General features: G+C 34.8%; 1 pseudogene; it reads right to left on the reverse strand.

Annotated features, from left to right (window-relative positions):
* Positions 1-14,842: 14,842 nt before the first annotated feature.
* Positions 14,843-15,211, reverse strand: LOC149171786 (putative protein phosphatase 2C 44 pseudogene; annotated as a pseudogene).
* Between the last annotated feature and the right edge of the window lie 5,600 nt (positions 15,212-20,811).

The following is a 20,811-nucleotide window of genomic DNA, read 5'->3' on the forward strand; positions in this document are numbered from 1 at the left end:
GTCTTCATAACCTTAATTTTAAGTGAACTATAGTAAAAAACAATATTTATTATGACTAGTTTGTTATAATTTTTTAATTTTATTTAATTTAAAAACTATATTCTAATGTGAATAAATAAATAAAATATCTCAAATGACATTTTAAATAGTCATATTCTATATTTTCCCTGCAATTTTTCCATATATATATTTTTCCTACAATTTGTTTGAAATCGAATGAAGATGTATTATAATTGTAAGCTTACATTATATAGTATATATAATCCAAGTATACAGAGAGGATGTTGAGTTAAATTCATTTATGTATTCAGAAACATAATATAAAAAATGAAAAGTTACACATGATTTATATACACATATATTTTAACGAAAAATTTATAAATCTTTCTTAATCAAAAACTTAACAAACATTTATTAAAAATAAATAAAAAAATTCACCTTAAAAAAATTAATCACCCTCAAAATTTGTTAAATCCTTAATTATTATAAATCTAAATTACTGAACTTTACTTTTCTCAATATTTAAAATAAATATCTTCACTAAAATTAATCCCTTATATTCAATACTAGTAGTTTTTAAAAAAAATTCCCTAATAATCAATACTCATAGTTGATGAGAAATTCCTCACTGGCATCTTGTAGTAATTGCCTTACTAGATTCCCACTATTGGCATCCTTCCCTCGATTTCGCTCCTACGACCTCGGCTCCTTTATATGCCTCAACGTGAAAGAATTGATTAATTTAAGTAAATCATAAAATCCCGTAGCATTGTTAACATCCATTTCCAATATCTTCTTACTAGAGATATACATAAGCTAGTTTATTAGAGAGCTTTACAGAATGTAGCAATTAAGTGCTTGAAAGTTCTCCAAAAATCCAAGCAAATAGTTGTGGTTTTTTATATTATTATCTATTATGATTGGAAATTGGATCACATATATTAACAATATTAAAATAATCAAGTTTTTTTATCACATATATTATTAGCAATATTAATAATATAAAAATAATCAAGTTTTTTTTTTCAATCAACGACTATAATTCTTTTGTTTTCCATAAAATCGTGAAACTTTCACACGTTATGTTATATTTTTCTTATGAAAGTCTTTAGTATTTTAAATTATAATTTGAAAATCAATTTAAATATTTTTATTTTTTCATTACAATATCATGGTAATTGTGCTAGTTTATGTAGTTCAGACAATGATTCTAGTTTTAACGGTGTCTATGAGACTAAAGAACATATTTTTTTCAATATTTAGAAAAGGTTTTTAAAGAAATTTTTTTGATTATAATAATTATCTAGTTTATTAATTATCCGAAGTAAAAATTAAGGAAATGACTTAATTAATCATAATTAATTGAGGTAAATCAATTTTCCTTTAATGACTTCTAAAAAAGACATGAGAATGAGTCAAGATGATGTTAGCCATTGATTGAGATTAGATGGTGGCTGCTCATTTGCTAACGAGAGATTATAAGAAGAAATCGATGGAAATTTGGAGAACACATCAAGACATAGATTTATAGTGATAGAAGAGGTGAAAAGGCAATGCATGGGCATTATTAAATCAAGATCAATAGTATTTGGAGATAGGATTGCAAGAAGATATTTATCATGGTGATACCCTAAGTTATTTGGAGATCATTTTTTGTAGAGAGAGGTTAATTTTCCAGTGGTGCAAATTTCTCTAGAGAGGACGAGTTGTTCCAGCAAGGAGATATATTGTTAGTGAGTTTTATTTCCATAGGAAAATCAATATTGCTAGTTGAGAATGAAATCTAATGGAGGCCAAGTTCATTTTCTTAGCAGTGCAAGTTTTCCTGAGAAGCTCATGAGCTAAGGCCACATGTGTGGCAAATTCAGAAGCTAGAGGGAAGTTGAATTGATCATAGGAAGATGAATTGCTTCTAGGAGGGTAGATCAACTTGCACAAGTAACAAGATTAAATTTTCAGAGGTTTGATAATTTGTGAAAAATGATTGTAATTTCTCAATCAAAGATTTTGCAGAAGAATAATAAAATTACTCATACAAAAAGTTGGTTTTCCCCACACGAGGTTTTTCTTAGGAAAAAATTGTCCAAAAATATTAGTGTTCACTATTTGTGTCTCTCTGTGTAATAATTTTCTCACTTCGTATGGTTCATTTATTCTTTGTGAACTTGTAGTAGTGCTTTATTTAGTATTTGATGCAATTAATTGCAGAAGACAAATAATCAATTGATAGGTGAATAATAACTAGTTAATTTCAACAACTTTAAAAATTTCACATAGTATTGAGCAATGTGAGGGAAAAGGAAGGATTTTTGTAGGCATAGGAAGAGAATTTTTGAGGGGTTTGGACTTAGTTTATATTCTCCATATTTATTTTGGGCTTCATTGTATTTCTAAATTTTCATAAATGGCCACAAAAGGTTTGAGACATCAAGACAGATTGGATAGAGCCTCTAAATTTTACATGTGGGAAGACATAATATCTATTCTTTGATGAGCATAGATTTAAGGAGTATGTGACTATTGTTGTAGTTGTACTAACATATCCACAAAAACTAGAAATTTATAGAAAGTAGAATTCCAAAGTCAACAAGATTATCCTTGATGGGTTCAAGGACGATAGAGTATCTCATATCACAGAGGAGGACACAGTGAAGGAAATGTGGGATGCAATTGTAATATGTACCTCAACCCTGCGAAAAATAGGAAAATGATTATCTGAGAGAATTTGAGTACAATTAAGATGCATAAAAGTGAGGACGCCATATCCTACCTCACTAAATTTTGAGTTCCCAAGGATGAGTCGGTTGCAGTAGGATATAAGCCAAGTGATGTCGAGCTGGTGCGAGTGGCCTTAAATGGGGTCTCTATGCAATTGGATGTATTTTTCCAAGTAATTTATGGATGAGACACTTTACCGAGTGGTGATCACCTATGGAGTAATTTCAATCACGAGGATATTAGATTGAGCTTTGTTAATGGTAGTAGTAGCAATAGTAGAAGATATGAAAAAGTTGAGGAGAAACAAGAAAACATAGCCCTAGTGGGAAAAGGGAAGGTGAAGAAGGGCTCCAACAAGGGATCAAGACCAAAAGGAGAGAAGAAAAAAAATGACCTTTGAAGTTAAAGTGTTAGGGTTGTCATGAGTTCAACCATTATGTTAGCGATTTTCCATTTAGGAAAAATATGAGTAAGAACCAAGCAATAGCTTCAACTAGTGTAGATGATCTCTCTAGTAGGATGGGTCAGGAATTCACATTGACTTCTTACGTATCTAGCTCAAATTCACAAGGTGTTTGGTATATAGGCGGTGGAGCATCATCCCACATGACAAGAGTTAAAGAGTACTTATTTAGTTGTAAGGAGTAGGGAATCATATTTCAAATCCATATTGGAAATAATTCCAAGTGAAACCTTGTTACAAGGGGTATTGCTCTATTTAAGAGGGAGAATGGCAAGCCAATTCCTATTCATGATGTTTTACATGTGCCAGGATTGGGGATGAACTTGATCTTTGTATCTATTCTTTAGGATAAAGGGTATGATGTCATATCTACATAGGTAAAGTTGTTATTGAAGCATAAAGATTGGAGGTCACCTATAGAAATAGGATTTAGGAGTGAACGGTTATATATGTTGCAGATGGATACTTCTAAGTCACTCGTTAGCAGTAGCAATCTGAGAGGTCAGTGGGATATATGGCAGAAAAGGATCAGGCATATACATCATCGAGCATTCAGATAGCTTTATGAGATAGTGAAAGGTGTTCTACAGGTGAACACGGAGCCCAACGACATTTGCATATGATGTGTGTTGGCGAAGTTTTCAAAAGTAACATTTTCAAGGAGTGATAACAAATTGCATGGGGTACTTGACTTAGTGCATTTAGATATATGCGGGTAAATCTCTACGAAATATCTTAGGGGTAAGAGTACATTGCAACTTTATTGATGAGTTCTACAAGAAGACCTAGATCTACTTCTTGAAGACCAAAGATGAGGTCTTCAGTCACTTTCAGGAGTTTATGGCTCTAATAGAGAATGTTATAGGTAGGAAGATATGGAATTTTTGCTCAAACAATAGAGATGAGAACACCAGTAAATAATTCTAGGAGTTTTGTATGATTGTAGGAATCATGAGAGAGTAGACAATTCATCATAACCCATAATAGAATGGGGTTATTGAGAGGGATAACTACTCTATGTAAGAGGTAGCAATAAAGATGATGTATGACTAGGATCTCCTACTCTATTTAGGGGAAGAGGAATGTGGCACGAATGTCTATATATAGAATATGGTTGCATGTAGAGCACTTAGAAAGATGACACCCAAGGAATAATTCACAAGAAGAAACCAGATGTTAGTCATTTTAGAATATTTTGCATCCTACCATATTGTCATATTCTAAAAGAAATGCGTTCGAGGTTAGATCAAACTACAAAGAAAGGTTATTTCATTTGTTACAAAAAAACCTCCAAGGTTTATCACATATTTATTCCAAGGACCAGGAAGGTCATTGTTAGGAGAGATGTCATGTTCATGGAGGAAAAGGCATGCAAGAGGTCCAAAGATTTTATAGAAACTGAGGATCATATTTAGTAGTGATGATTCCCATAAATAGGTATATTTTGAAGATCATCATGCCATCCTCTAGCCTTAAATCTATCCCTTTCTCACATTAATTCAAGTTTTTGGTTATAATATGTTGAGTAAGAAGAGCAAAAGGTGTTTTTCAGAGCATGTGACCCAATGTGGTTTAATTTCTTGAAAAATAAGCATTCTTGAGGCATTTACTATGTAGGGGCTTGATGGAGATAACCAGGAGAGAATATAGTGGGTTTTTCCACCTCCTTAACTCCCTAACTCAGCTTGGGATCACAACATCCTCTCTCACCAGTTCGAATTCATTGACAGTTAAGTAACTCCTAGTACAAGTGAATCTCAATAGGGACCAGGTCCACCATTTCCAAGATCAAGGAGGGAATCACTCCTATTTTCAAGGGATATGTTATCAACTACCATTTTGTATACATAAAAAAGATGAAAAGCTCATTAGGAGGAGGATTTTGTATAAATAAGCATTTGTAACATTCAATTCTGTACGTAAATGAGAAGGAATAATTTCTTCCTACAAAATTTCTTTTGGAAGATTGACAGGGACCCTTATATTTTTCTTTTTTGTATGCCCTACATTACCTTTCCATATGCTCAAAATTTGTACACGAATAACAATAACCAAAAAAATATACATTGGTACCTGGAGGATGGAGCTTGCCTTGACAAACTTCTAAAATCATTTTTCATTAAGATCCTTTGATCATATTTATTGCCTCTTGCATCCTTGACACCTTCTACATACCTTCTTGAAATAAGGTAAGGTTTCCATTAAGGTTATCTTGATTAATCTTCTTGCTTTTTCTGGATTTGGGGACATCAAAATCTCTTTCAAGTTTCTCCACATCCTTGTTGCTTGATGCTTTAGAGTTTGCATCGTTTTTACTTGAGGGTTCACCAGCATAACCAAGACTTGATTTATCAACGGGGGATCCTTGATGACTTAGGATGTCATCTAAGGTTTGAGAGCTCTCTAGACCCTTGTTCAATTGATAAACTTCTTTTCTTAGGATATCAATTTCTTCTTTCATCTTCTTGGATTCTTCATCCCTCTTCACTAGCTGGTTCTCCATGTCTTCTTTCATCCCTATTCTTGTAACGAAAATCCTTAGCCTACCCGAGAATTTCACCCCTAGGCACCTTAAATTTTGGATTTGGTCTCACTAAAGTTAAAATTTAACCACATTCATTAGTACATTAATTTGAATCACTTCATGAACACTATTATTCAGATCCATCATTAAGAACAATTTTATAAATTTGTGGAAAGAAACTAGTTATGTCATGTAATACCTAATATTCATTGTTTAAATCCGCCACCAATATTAACTAACTTAAGCCTAATGTGGTTACCCTAGCCATGCATCAGAATCATAATTTGACAGACTTACTCAACTCTTATACAATAGGTAGGATGGATAAATGAGCATCCTTGAATACACATGTAATAGTTAATCGAACTATTGTAGATTATACCATGAAATGCATGCATCTATGTTTTGTACCCATTATCTTCCCAGAGACATATTATAACATTAAATACAAACTATGTTCCTTTAACATAATGATGATTAGATTAAGATTCACTGGACATTTTACTCATGCACATGCATAAGTGTGAAATAAATTGCATTAACATAGTTAGTATCATTAACATATATCTTACACAATATGAGTAAAGAACTGGAACACCTCAATTGAACCAAAATCATTTATCATGTATAGTTATCATCGCACCTACAACTAAACATATATGCTGAAAGAATTGAAGTAATATCCAGGAAAAGAAACAACATACAGTACATTCCATGCAACTGACACCAACTAAACCTCACTTGGAGGGAGGAGCACCACCACCCAGCCATGAATCACCTCTGATTCCCCCTGAGCCAAAGATCTTGTCAAGGATCAATTGTCCCTCTTTCATGATTTAGTTACCATTAGTGGCATCTCTCTTTATGGATTTTTCCATTTTCTTGGGCCTTATCTGGAAAAGCTCATCTTTATCTCCCAGGACACTTTTCCACATAAAATCTTGCCTTTATCTCCTGAAAAGATTTTATTTCTGATGGATCTTTATCTCGCATCCATCCGATGGATATCCAATCCATCTAAGCTTATCTAGAATCACATCTAGAAGCTTATGATGAAAGATTCATGTCTATCCCATTCCTCCTGGGATTTAGAAAGCATCTCCTCTCTCTTGGTGCTCCACCCTCCAAGTGATTTATTTTATTAATTAATTTAATAATACATTTGATTTTCATATTACATATCACCTACCTTTCGTGAGCTTAGGTTTTGCATAGTTTAACCCACAAAGGAGAGTATCAAACCTAGCTTTCCTCAGCTTACGTTTACAACCAACATAGAAGGGAGGATATCACACCTAGCTTTAACTTAGCTTAGGTTTACAATAATATAGTACACAAGGGAGGGGTGTTCCGTACTCCCCCCCTTAAATTTTACATTGTCCCCGATGTATCACTGCATCATTTCCTCATTCACAGGTAGTTGGTTTCTAATCAACAGCTCTTATGGAGTGCTCCTAGCATCTCTCCTTCCATAGCTACCTGTGACACATTTTTTCAAACCATTTGTGAGAATTTTATCGATGTAGCATTTAACTATGATAAATATCATAATATGTTACTATTGAAGCAACTATTACTTATCATTTATTTTATCTAAATAATGCATGTCCCTTTCTTTCATTCTTTCAAGCCTTTGTGTTCTTGTCAAACAATTGCTTCTTGTAGTCTCTCTGCATACAATACATTAGTTAGCATATTTTCCACATTAATATGCCTGCAAAGTCATAACAGATTATTTCACATCACAACATATATTAATATATATTCATCGTAATTGTATGTATGTCAAACTGTGATTAACCATAGTTACTTATACCAAACTTACTTTCCTTCTTCTTGGTAATCTCCAGGTTTTTTTACCTGGCGAGACATCCATATAATGATTACTGCATACCCTGCACGCAAGGTATGTTATACACATCAATACACATTTCATTTTTCAACCTTGTAGCATATGTAGTCATATGGTCTGATATGTACTATTGTACTAGTCCATCTGTGGTACAACCTATAATACCATTCTCGTGGTATCACCTGCATGACATAACTTTATCCACCATGTTAGTATCATACCAACATTCATTTTTGATGCTTCATCTATGCAATTAATAAAGTTTTCATGTCATGTGTAAATCAATTCCAGATGTCATGTGGTTACAATATCAATCAAATATTATTGGATTCATACATATTTCCCTCTTAATGATACCTTTTGATTAATGTTCTAAAGCAGATTATTAACTCATAGTTGTTGAAGTTTAATATTCATGAGATCACTAATTCAACTTGTATGTTTTATTGTTGCCCCATTTATGCTTCAACAACCTATTGACCATGCATAATTCCGTGTAATTATACATGAAATTTTTTACTACTTACAACCCTACACTCTTTGTATTTGTAAGTGTTGATTGTCTTAGTGTATTTACATGTTAGCTCATTATTAACATTAAATCACCCTTTTCCAAAAGTTGAGTTATCTACTTACGAATTCTTGTTTGAATCACACAACATTTCCTTATGATGTCTAGACACCTTATCAATATAATCTCACAAGAGATCCTCTCAAAAATATGATATCAATCTATTTTAAATATATTGTTAGATATAATTTAATTGACCCAGGGGTCCATACCAATTGTGCTACTTCACCAATTACTATGGTTTGCACTCAAGGATACTTATAGGCTCTATTATACATATCCTTCAAAAGATGCACATGTCCTGGAAATCAGTTGAAGTTAAATTTCCCCTTTAACCATACTTTCTTCCAACTGAGGAACGAGTCACATTGTAAGCAAATGCATTAATCAAAGGATTAATTTGACCAAAATTTGTATATTTATATAGTTTTTATACTATAACATTCTCTCACCATCCTTTACTTTGGTATAATACTTTTATAGAAATTATACCATTTATCTGTTATTTTTATAGCATGATCACCTTAGTTTAATCTCTCACCATAATCATAGTCTAGTTTTCTGTGCCACCCAAGTAATAATATCTTCCACCATTTGCATTACTTGTTATTAATTTTAACAAAATCGAACAACCTTACTTTTAAGGTATTTTCTCCTTATTGCATGCTATAACATCTTTGGTTATAAAAATTTTCCTGTCAGTAAGATCAATAACCTTCAATTTCTTTGTCTAGCATGACTCCTAACATAGTCATGCATAATTTCCTATTTACTATTGGTATATAAAATTCCCAATACATAACTTCAATATAGTTCAAAAAAATCAGGGAAAAAAACAAATTCCTACATGCTATGCATACCTTTACACATTGATAGCAGCATACCATTGATTTTGCAAATCACAACTATGCCCAACGTATAAGCAACAAAACATGTAGTTTATCATTAGGTCAATCATGCTCTTTCCTTCTACAGAACATACTCCTCTTTAATAGGCATTGGGGTAACCAATATCTTTATGATTGTTGAGCACTGACTCAACATGTAAGAGGCTATCAATACCATAATTCATGAGGAAGTGCTTACATGGAAGGTTCGTATGACTCATTACTATGCAACTATACTATACCATTTGATAAATACAATACTCTTTCAAGTCTATAATACTGCACACACATGTGCTTGCATGGTAAATTCATATAACTCATTAACATGCATGGATATTAAGCATGTTCCTCTCCAACATGTTCATCTTAATGACTACGTAACCAACTATGGTAACAACATGTAAACTATCCATGACAAAGCATAGGTATATTACGACCATGGACTTCCTCCATTATATAATCCTCCTTTCAGGTATTAGGTGGGATTTTATTTAGCCAAGTCCCTACCTAATTGTATCTTTGATAATTTTCTTTTACTATAATTAAGATAACATGATGATCATGTTAAAAATTTACCTATCAATTATTTCATTCCATCATAGGTGTTCAGGGTTTCTCTCTTCCCCCTTGCAAGTTAATTATCCAAAAACTCAATTAGTTCTACCTTGCTCATACCTATATGGATACTCACCTAAATTTTCACATAACATTTCACTTGATTGCAGCTTTTAATTAAAAGTCACATCTGAAAACTTAGCATGGGTGAAGTTATTTCATATCGGTGTTGAATATGGGTAGATATTCATATTTCACTTTTGTCTGCGCATATTGATAGTCAATGTCAACAAGGCAAACAAGTCCCAATCTATTCACCCAGCCATATACATTCAAAATAGAAGTATTTCTGCTTACACATCATAGTCCATGCATATGCTATCATGAGTAGGATAGCTCTAATGAGTATGATATCAATTACCCACTATGCCACTTCCACTAACATCTTACTGACCATATCATGACCATATCTATTTAAATAAAATCTATTATCATCATTTTAAGCCACTTGTTTTTTTTTTTTTTAATGTGCTCTTAAGCATGCAATAATAAAAATATTTATACAACTGTGGAAATTAACACTTACTTGATTATTCATCAAGTCCTACTATTTCTCTCTTGAATTTATGGTTTAATCATGAGAGATGTTCATAGTCTTGTCCTGCATATCTTTCCTATGATATTGGTTGAGCCAAGAGGAAAGACCCCATTTGAGCACGAATAAGTCATATCGCCGAAGACACTGCCTCTAAAAATAATACAAGAATGTAATAACTTCCTCAAAAGTATTAATTGCCATTGGCAGAAGTTAATTGCATTTAGCTTTAGCGTTATGCTTGGCTGGTTAACTATCATTTTCTTGCTGACTAGATGCATAGTATTCTCAGGAATGACACCCATAAGAAACACCCTCTAGAACGATGTACTATTCTCCCAAGGTAGACACCAAACTTGTTACCTAACGATATATCATTTGAGTGAAACGGTTTGAAGAAGAAGAGAATCGTCTTCTTAGTGACTATCAGATGCCTTCTTCTAAGGCTCCCGAGCTTACATCTTACTGACCATCCATCACATGTGTTTGTAACAACAACTGATCCCCTTTTCCAGTGTTCTTATTAATAATTGAACTGACGGTTTTTTTTTTCACGTTTGGTAATATGCTTCAAGGGTAAAAAACAAATTGCATGTGGTTCGCTTGTGTTTTTCATACGTTTATAGATTAACCCATGAAGTGACCCTGGAGAACGTAGGGATCCAACAAAAACCGAAAATAATTAACACTATAATTACGTTGTAAGGCGTTCCTCTGGGAAGGACTCCCCTCCAGTACCACTCTGTACCTTTCTGCGCCATTGATTTAGTTGTTAGACGATAGAATTAATATTCACCGTCTGATTCGAAGTATTCCATTCATTATCCATGGCCGCGCATGGCATCTGGCATCTGGCCGCGGCGATTCGAAGTATTCCATTCATTATCCATGGCCACGCATGGCATCTGGCATCTGGCCGCGGCGCAAGAAAAGAGCGTTTACATGTAATTGGGTGAGGTACGTGGCTCCCTTGGAATGCTTTACGGGGAGACTTGGTCCACTCAACGGCCTTCGCATCACAATTGATCCCATCCCATTTCAGAGTAATCAACCGATCCATATTTCCATTAGTTCCTCCAATTTCTCTGCCCATTTCTGGGTTTTATATAAAGGCTACAATAACCCAACAATGACCAGAAAACTATAATATGAAGGCTACAATAACCCAACAATGACCAGAAAACTATCAGGTATTTATTGTTTTTTTAGAGTGTTAGATTTATGGATCTGCCTGTGTTTTTGAATTTTGTTGATCCATCTCTTTTTCTTATATTAATTCATCTATCCATCTCTGTACTGAAAAATACAACGAGAGGCTCATGGAAGCCAACGCTGGAACAAAAAACTGTACTTGAATCTATTCACAAAAGCGGCATTCATTCACTAAGGTTGGAAGAGATACGGAGGATTACCAAACATTTGCAGCAGTATGGCAAAGTTGAAAATAAAAGTTCTGTCTGCAAGTATTTGATTCTGATTTGGAAGCATTGCCAACACAGCAGGAATCATTAGGCATTCAAAGGCTGATTATGTCTGAAATACTCAAATTGCAAATTTGTTTTGTGAAGGTCTTGGAGAAAGGGGATAGCTATGAGGTTCAATACACACATTTTATCAATTTGCTTGACTTATCATTCTGCTTCCACATACTGTCTGTTTTAGCATTCTATTCGATTAGAAGAGAATTCTTGCCCATGTATACATTGTTAATTTGTAATAATATAATGCATCTTTGATTCAACTGGTGAGGTCGACGGAATGTAAGCCAACCACCTTACCTCCATTCTCGCTACAGTTTTCCGCATTCCTATAGCATAAGTTAAGGGGTGACACTAAATGCCCCTCGGATCTGGCACCTAGGGAAAGGAAATCCTATGTTTGCAATGCAGTTACTTCGCATCTTTCTTTAAGAACTTCAAAAAAGAACCTGGAGTTGTTGCTACACTAGTGAATAATATGAAGGCTACAATAACCCAACAATGACCAGAAAACTATCAGGTATTTATTGTTTTTTACAGTGCTAGATTTATGAATCTGCCTGTGTTTTTTATTTTTGTTGATCCATCTCTTTTTCTTATATTAATTTCATCACGTCAATTTGAAATGTTTTAAAACTGTTATCATTTCTGCTTACAGTTGCCAAACCTCTTCACTTCCTAAATTGTTAGTTCAGTAGTTCAGCGCTTCGTTGATAATAATACAATTCATCTACACAAACTTATATGATTCAATGCATGCACATTGATGTATAAGGGGCAGGACACCCATAAATTCCGGCTATCACATTTATAGTTTTGCACCCAACCTGTCTGACTTTATCACTTATTTTTGTTAACGCTATATGAGTGCCCATAATGTCTGAGAAATACATGAATTCTGTGAGATACATATAGCTAAACATCACCTTCACCCTCGTTTTACTGAAAATCTAAAACATTTTATATCGTTGCTATTTTTTTGGCCGTTGATGCAGCCATTTTAATTTTTAGGGTGCCTAGTTAAAACGTTTTATATGATTACTATCTGCTTTTACAGTTCATGCGCCCATTTTAAATTTTGGATGGTCCCCAGTGACCATAATGTATGAGAAAGGCATCGAATTTTCTCATTGTAATAATATAGCTATAAGACAGCTAGGAGGGAGGAGTGCATCGAATTTTCTCATTGTAATAATATAGCTATAAGACAGCTAGGAGGGAGGAGTGCAATTGTTTTAGGGTTTTGTGCTATGTCAGAATTTGCTTATACAATTTTTATTTGGGGATGCTGGTTTGAAGTTTAAATGAATAATACTTCGGAATTTCAAAACTCTTATGGTCACCGGTTTCACATGGTAAAACATAGTACCCAATCCTTTAATCCTTTGGCTGATAATTTATTGTAATCGTTCGATGTGATTTGCATCGAATATTTAATAGTTAAAGCATTCTCTAAGACTTTATGGCGAAAATTCGATAGTATATATCTATAAAAAAAAAGTGATAGATCATTGGAATGCCCGTCGAGTGTGCGTTATCGAAAAAACTTGGGACTCACTTCTTTGCAAAAACTGTAATTATCACGCCGTAAGGCGTTCCTCTTTCTCTCGGAAGGACTCCCCTCCAGTGCCACTCTGTACCTTCCTGCGCCATTGATTTCGTTGTTAGACGATGGAATTAATATTCACCCTTTTGATTCGAAGTGTTCGATTCGCCACGCATGGCATCTGGCATCTGGCCGCGGCGCAAGAAAGGAGCGTTTACACGTAATTGGTTGAAGTACGTGGCTCCCTTGGAATGCTTTACGGGGAGACTTGGTCCACTCAACGGCCTTCGCATCACAATTGATCCCATCCCATTTCAGAGTAATCAACCGATCCATATTTCCATTAATTCTTCTAATTTCTCTGCCCATTTCTGGGTTTTATATAAAGAGTGTTTCGATTTACTCTCGTCCATAGGCGGGTTTCATATATCTCATCTTACTTTCATTGAGCTCCTCCTCTCATCATCGAATCCATTCGTGGGGTGGAGTTGTTGCTACACTAGTGAATAATATGAAGGCTACAATAACCCAACAATGACCAGAAAACTATCAGGTATTTATTGTTTTTTTAGAGTGCTAGATTTATGGATCTGCTTGTGTTTTTGAATTTTGTTGATCCATCTCTTTTTCTTATATTAATTCATCTATCCATCTCTGTACCGAAAAATACAACGAGAGGCTCCACTCGTCGATGGAAGCCAACGCTCGAACAAAAAATTGTTCTTGAATCTATTCACAAAAGCAGCATTCATTCACCAACGTTGGAAGAGATACGGAGGATTACCAAACAATTACCAAACATTTGCAGTAGTATGGCAAAGTTGAAAATAAAAATTCTGTCTGCAAGTATTTGATTCTGATTTGGAAGCATTGCCAACACAGCAGGAATCATTAGGCATTCAAAGGTTTATTATGTGAAGGTCTTGGAGAAAGGGGATAACTATGAGGTTCAATACACACAATTTATCAATTTGCTTGACTTATCATTCTACTTCCAAATACTGTCTGTTTTAGCATTCTATTCGATTAGAAGAGAATTCTTGCTCATGTACACATTGCTAATTTGTAATAATATAATGCATCTTTGATTCAACTAGTGAGGTCGATGGAATGTTAAGCCAACCACCTTACCTCCATTCTCGCTACAGTTTTCCGCATTCCTATAGCATAAGTTAAGGGGTGACACTACGTGCAATTCCAGGGACTGGGCAGATAAATGCCCCTCGGATCTAGCACCTAGGGAAAGGAAATCCTCCCTTTGCAATGCAGTTACTTGGGGCATCTTTCTTTAAGAACTTCAAAAAAGAACCTCTCAGGTATTCAGATGAACTATTCGAGTAAAATTAATGACAATACAGTAATCAAAAAATTTCCTAGATGCTTTCTCCCATGAGATGAGTTTTCAAAAAAAAAAATATGCATCTAACAGTAACTATGCAAATAAGTAAATGATTGGAAAAAATGCCCTGCCTTCCACAATCCATCACTAGCCAAAATGAGAAATTTTGTGGTTGCATCTATGGCCGTGTCTCTCACATCTGGTTCTGAACTTAAATGAACTCGAGGTACATCTCCTAATATATAAAAAAAAAAACGCCATTAAGTATACAGTTTCTCCTGTGACCATTCAAATGTTACTCTTGAGCTAGACCATTAAGATAGAATTATAAAGTTACAAATCAAAAAGTTATTTAAGTATGTTCTCATTAAAATTAATCTCTGCACAACATTTGTAGTGGTATCTGGCAGGAGTGTCACAAATCCACCCTTCTCGATGTTTTGGCGTTCAATACTTGGCTCATGATCAACAGTCAGCTCAATAGCAATGCCATTTTTACATATAACAGCCCTGGAATCCCCTGTATTTGCTACAAAGAGTTTTTTCCCATCAACTAAAATAGCAGTGACTGCTGTGGAGCCACCGGGCCCTAAATCAGCTGCCTTTGCTAAAATTTTCCCATCAGTCCGGTTGTATGCATTCTTGATGGCACTTTCTGGGTCTGTCCAAAACTTCGGCTCCATTATTATCAGAGATACTTGTCAGCATTAAAATACTTAATTAGCATTTTACACCATACGAAACTTTGAAAATAGCAAGTGACAACCAATACAACGAATGGCAGATTAGCTGTAAAAGCATTTTACTGGATGTGCATTAGAGTCAGAAATCTCATCTAATATACAAATTTTTTTCTAAAGAGTCATTTGAGAACCATCATATTTATATAAATGAAGGAAATTATCAAAAATGATATCGATTTGTCAGAAACCCAATTTTTGCAATAAGGAAGCACTATTGCTTTATGCCATGACGTAACGCTACTATTGGACGTTTTTTCTTTGGATAGGTGCAAGAGACAAATGAACATATAAGTATAGGAAATATATGAACAGTTTAAGCTATTTGAAAAATAGTGGATTTACGCATGAAACATATTCAACTAGAAATATGATGGGGAAAAACAAGAAATTCATTATATGTGAGAAGTAAAATGTTGGAGAATCTTCACCTGCTAGATTTCTCCATCGTTCTTACAAGTTTAGTAGGTTTATTTTAGTGTAAGGAGCCTCAAGGCACTCGAGATATTAACTACCCGTTGTTCATCGGTTCGATTCCCAAACGAAATACAAACCCTCCGCGGCTGAATTTCCGAGGGTTTCAGCAACAAATTATCATGCAGGCGCCCTTTCAAAGGTACAACTTTTTTACAGCTCGTTTGAGATCCAGTTTTGGGGTTATGTTCTTTTGTTGTTGGGCTGAAATTGGGTTTACTCAGTGTTAGGTTATTCAGTTGTGTGGGCATATTATCGGTTTCGTTAATTGAGTGATGCAAATCCTATCTAATTTTTGTAGAAATTATAAAAAAAAAATTCCTGGTGGTTCACGGCGTTCGGCACATTGTCTGTGAATTTTCAAGGTTTTTACAAATTTCATTATTATTTAAATTCAGGGTTTTGTTGTAATTGTGGTTCAATTTTGGCTGCAATTGATCTAGTGTTTATGTAAAATTGCAAGAGAGTAGGGTACAAGTCTAATCACTGCTCCTGGAGGTGATAACAGTTTCTTCTGTCTCCATTTCAGGTACATTCATTCTTGTTGTTAGTACCTTGTCTGCGTATTCTATGCACAATTGCATTGAGTAGAGGTTATTTAGTTATTGGACATGAATTCCCGCACTTAATTTTATGATGGCCGTGTTTTTTTTGTTTGTTTGTTTAAATTATATTTGTTTATTGCATATGCACTGGGAGGTATGAGCATAACAAGATCCACTAGGCACCGGTAGGTGTGATTGCATTAGTTTTTAGTAGCAGGAACAAGAATCTAGCTGTAACTTAGCCTGGACAATCACGGTCGCCCTCCACTGCAAAGCGTACATCAAACAGGAAAAGTCGGAAATTAAGTCATGGCTCTCAGATGGTTCTAAAAGATGAGAGGACTCCACATGGATTAGACATTCCTTCTTTGGCAAGTCCTCACATAGATGATGTAGTCCAGAATCTGGGGAATTACAACCATCTTGACATTGCTCCAGAACATGGTCCTCATACAACAACATCTGGTTTATTGGAGATAGCAGAGGGAGTTACTTTTGAAATTCTGCCAGTTTATGACAAATTAGCACCACTTCTTAACTTGCCAAACTTTACAGATGTTCGAATAGAGGAGAGTTTTTTGTAGGGTAGGCTAGATTTGAGATCTTTGTCTGCCATGATGGCTGCTGATAAAAGGATTAGACGTCAGAACTGTGCTGGAATGGGAGAACCTTCCACAAAGTATGAGACTCTTCAGGGCAGGTTGAAAGCACTATCATCATCATGTGACTCAAGCCAAAAGTTCTGTCTGCAAGTATTTGATTCTGATTTGGAGGCATTGCGAGCACAACAGGAATCATTAGGCATTCAAAGGCTGATTATGTCTGAAATAGAAAAATTGCAAATTTGTTATGTGAAGGTCTTGGAGAAAGGGGATAGCTATGAGGTTCAATATACACATTTTTCAATTTGCTTGACTTATCATTCTACTTCCACATACTGTCTGTTTTAGCATTCTATTCGATTAGAAGAGAATTCTTGCCCATGTATACATTGCTAATTTGTAATACTATAATGCATCTTTGCATATTCTATGTCACTAAGAATCAGTGCTTCGATTTGGGCCCCGGGAGGTTGGTGTCCCTTCCTAATTGCAACAATTTTGGTCATGCTTGTGGGTTGGAACATGCATGTTTTTCTTATATCACCCTTCACTCTGTTTTTTTCTATCTTTGAAGGAGTTTATCTATCATCTGTATTGAAAAAGGCGCCACAGGGTGGTTGGTGTCCCTTCATCATTGCAACAATTTTTCTGACCATAATGTTCGCTTGGAAATAAGGAAGGTAGAAAAAGTATAAATATTTAGCACAGAGAAAATTCAGCATAGAAGGTTTGAATGGATTGGTTGTCGAGGTGAATTCACTTGTACCAGGAATTCATTTCTTTTGCAGTGACCTTATTTCTGACTTACCACCGATTATTGAGCATTATGTAAAGAATGTGGGATCTCGGCATGAAGTTCTTGTCATTGTCACCATAAGAATGGTTCCAGTCAAGACAATACTTTTGTTGGAGAGATTTATGGTTGGAAAACTAGAGCCAAAAGGTGTCAATACTTTTGTTGGATAGATTTATGTTTGGAAAACTAGAGCCAAAAGGTGTATATAAATGTGTAGCCCATTATGGTTACAAAGATATCCAAACATTGAAGGATCTGAATTTATCAACCAGGTTTTTGAAAGCATAAAAGACTATCTCAAGCTTAGAGGAACTCATTCCTCCTCACATGACATAAGTTATACAAGCAGAAATACAGTGGAAGAAAGTAAATACTCTTAAATGAGGAATTGTAGTAGATTGAATTGGCAAAGAATACAAGGTTTGTGTATGTTCTAGGAAAAACCACATTGAAGACTAATAAGAGCACTGGGCATTTTGAAGGATTAATGATTGACAAGCTCTATAGGTTTCTCCAAAACAATTGCAGGTTGAATTTGTCTCCCTACAATATACCACTTGTGCATTTACTTCAAGTCAGAATGGTTCAAGAAATTTAGAGTTCGTTCACACAAAACTGTTAGAAGACAATGAAATTATAAGCTTTTACTCATAATAAAGCTTTTAGGGCCTTAAAGTTCCTGATCACTGAAAAATAAGATATAATTTTGTACTATTGTTACTATTTTAATAGATTTATAAGATTTCAAAATGCAAATTTCTGTTGAGATCAGAAGAAATAAGCATTGAGTTTTTTACCATTTCCGCAATAAATCATGAATCATGTAGAGTGAACTGGTACATACATGTTTAATGTTTTGTGACTGGCGGAATGGAAAAAAATGATAACAGCTCATTACTTTTCAGTTTCAATCCTTTTTTTACAGTAAGGCTCTTATCTTTTGATGAAACACAGAGGTTGGTAAATTAAAATTTTCAAGAAATCCCAGGTAGAGTTTGTTAAGAGGGAATTTTAAATTTTAATAGTAACTCCTTTTTATCCTTTGTCCTCGGAAATTTGTACTGTTGCCACTTTAGCAGCCATTGTAGCAAGTCAAGCATTGATTACAGCAACATTCTCAATCATAAGATAGTCCATGGCTCTTAGTTTCTTCCCTCGAGTGAATATTGTGCATACCTCACAAAATTACGAGGGTTAGATCTATTCACCTGAAGTTAACTATGTTCTCATGGTTATCTGCCTTGCAATTGTCATAGGATTCCATACAATCCTGAATATTGAATAGTGAAATATGACAGAATGAAATTAGATGTCCAAATAATAATAAATATGACTTGGAACTCAATCCTTGAAAATATTTTTTCCTCTCGTTGGCCCATTATTAGCTCATCATTGGCATGTTTGTGGCGGTTTACAGTGATGATGGCTCCTCTTATGACTCTCACTCTGACCTCGTTATTGCTCTTCCTCAAACTTCCCAAGTCGTAGCTACTTCCACGAAACATTTTCTGGTGCAACACTATTACTGGAATGCTTTCCTCTAACTTACTTCATTGTCTAGGGTTAACGCCTCTAGATTTGCCCCCATTGTTGAGTCCACCCGGACCCCTTTTCCATCTTATTCTCTACTTTTCCTTTCTTTCCTTAACATAGATTTTAGGCAGTCAATCGTTGTTCTTCCCAGTGCTGTTGACCTGTTTTGGTCATTTGAGCTCATTACAGATTTTAGGCTTTTCAGAGATGCTCTATGCACCTCCTTATTGCTGTTCTCAATCGTTCTTCTACCTCTTCCCAATCGGTAGTTTTAATCTAGTTTGACATAACTAAACTTGCTGTCAATGTGTTTTTCCTTCTGGAGAAACTATGATCTCGATTGAAACTTCAAAATATTTGATCTATATTCTTTGATGTTTTAAAAGTATTTATGTTAATAATTATGTATCATTTCCATAGAAGATTTTATTTTCCCAACAGGCATTGATTCAACTGGTGAGGTCGATGGAATGTTAAGCCAACCACCTTACCTCCATTCTCGCTACAGTTTTCTGCATTCCTATAGCATAAGTTAAGGGGTGACACTACGTGCAATTCCAGGGACTGGGCAGATAAATGCCCCTCGGATCTGGCACCTAGGGACAGGAAATCCTCTCTTTGCAATGCAGTTACTTGGGGCATCTTTCTTTAAGCACTTCAAAAAAGAACCTCTCTGGTATTCAGATGAACTATTCGAGTAAAATTAATGACAATACAGTAATCAAAAAATTTCCTAGATGCTTTCTCCCATGAGATGAGTTTGCAAAAAAAAAAAATATGCATCTAACAGTAACTATGCAAATAAGTAAATGATTGGAAAAAATGCCTTGCCTTCCACAATCCATCACTAGCCAAAATGAGAAATTGGGTGGTTGCATCTATGGTCGTGTCTCTCACATCTAGTTCTGAACTTGAATGAACTCGAGGTACATCTCCTAATATATAAAAAGAAAACGCCATTAAGTATACAGTTTCTCCCTCTGACCATTCAAATGTTACTCTTGAGCTAGACCATTAAGATAGAATTAGAAAGTTACAAATCAAAAAATTATTTAAGTACGTTCTCATTAAAATTAATCTCTGCACAACATTCGTAGTGGTACCTGGCAGGAGTGTCACAAATCCACCCTTATCGATGTTTTGGCGTTCAATACTTGGCTCATGATCAATACTCAGCTCAATATCAATGTCGTTTTTACATATAACAGCCCTGAAATCCCCTGTATTTGCTACAAAGAGTTTTTTTCCCATCAACTAAAATAGCAGCGACTTGTGTGGAGTTCTCGAGCCCTAAATCAGCTGCCTTTGCTAAAAATTTCCCATCAGTCCAGTTGTATGCATTCTTAGTGGCACTTTCTGGGTTTGTCCAGAACTTCGGCTCCATTATTATCAGAGATACTTGTTAGCATTAAAATACTTAATTAGCATTTTACACCATACGAAACTTTGAAAATAGCAAGTGACAACCAATACAACAAATGGCAGATCAGCTGTAAAAGCATTTTACTGGATGTGTATTAGAGTCAGAAATCTCATCTAATATACAATTTTTTTCTAAAGAGTCATTTGAGAACCATCATATTTATATAAATG

This window comes from Pinus tabuliformis, chromosome 4_2 (assembly GCF_031772625.1).
Source record: "Pinus tabuliformis cultivar Carrire ecotype Pingquan chromosome 4_2, CPIR1, whole genome shotgun sequence".
Taxonomy (NCBI): Eukaryota; Viridiplantae; Streptophyta; class Pinopsida; order Pinales; family Pinaceae; genus Pinus; species Pinus tabuliformis.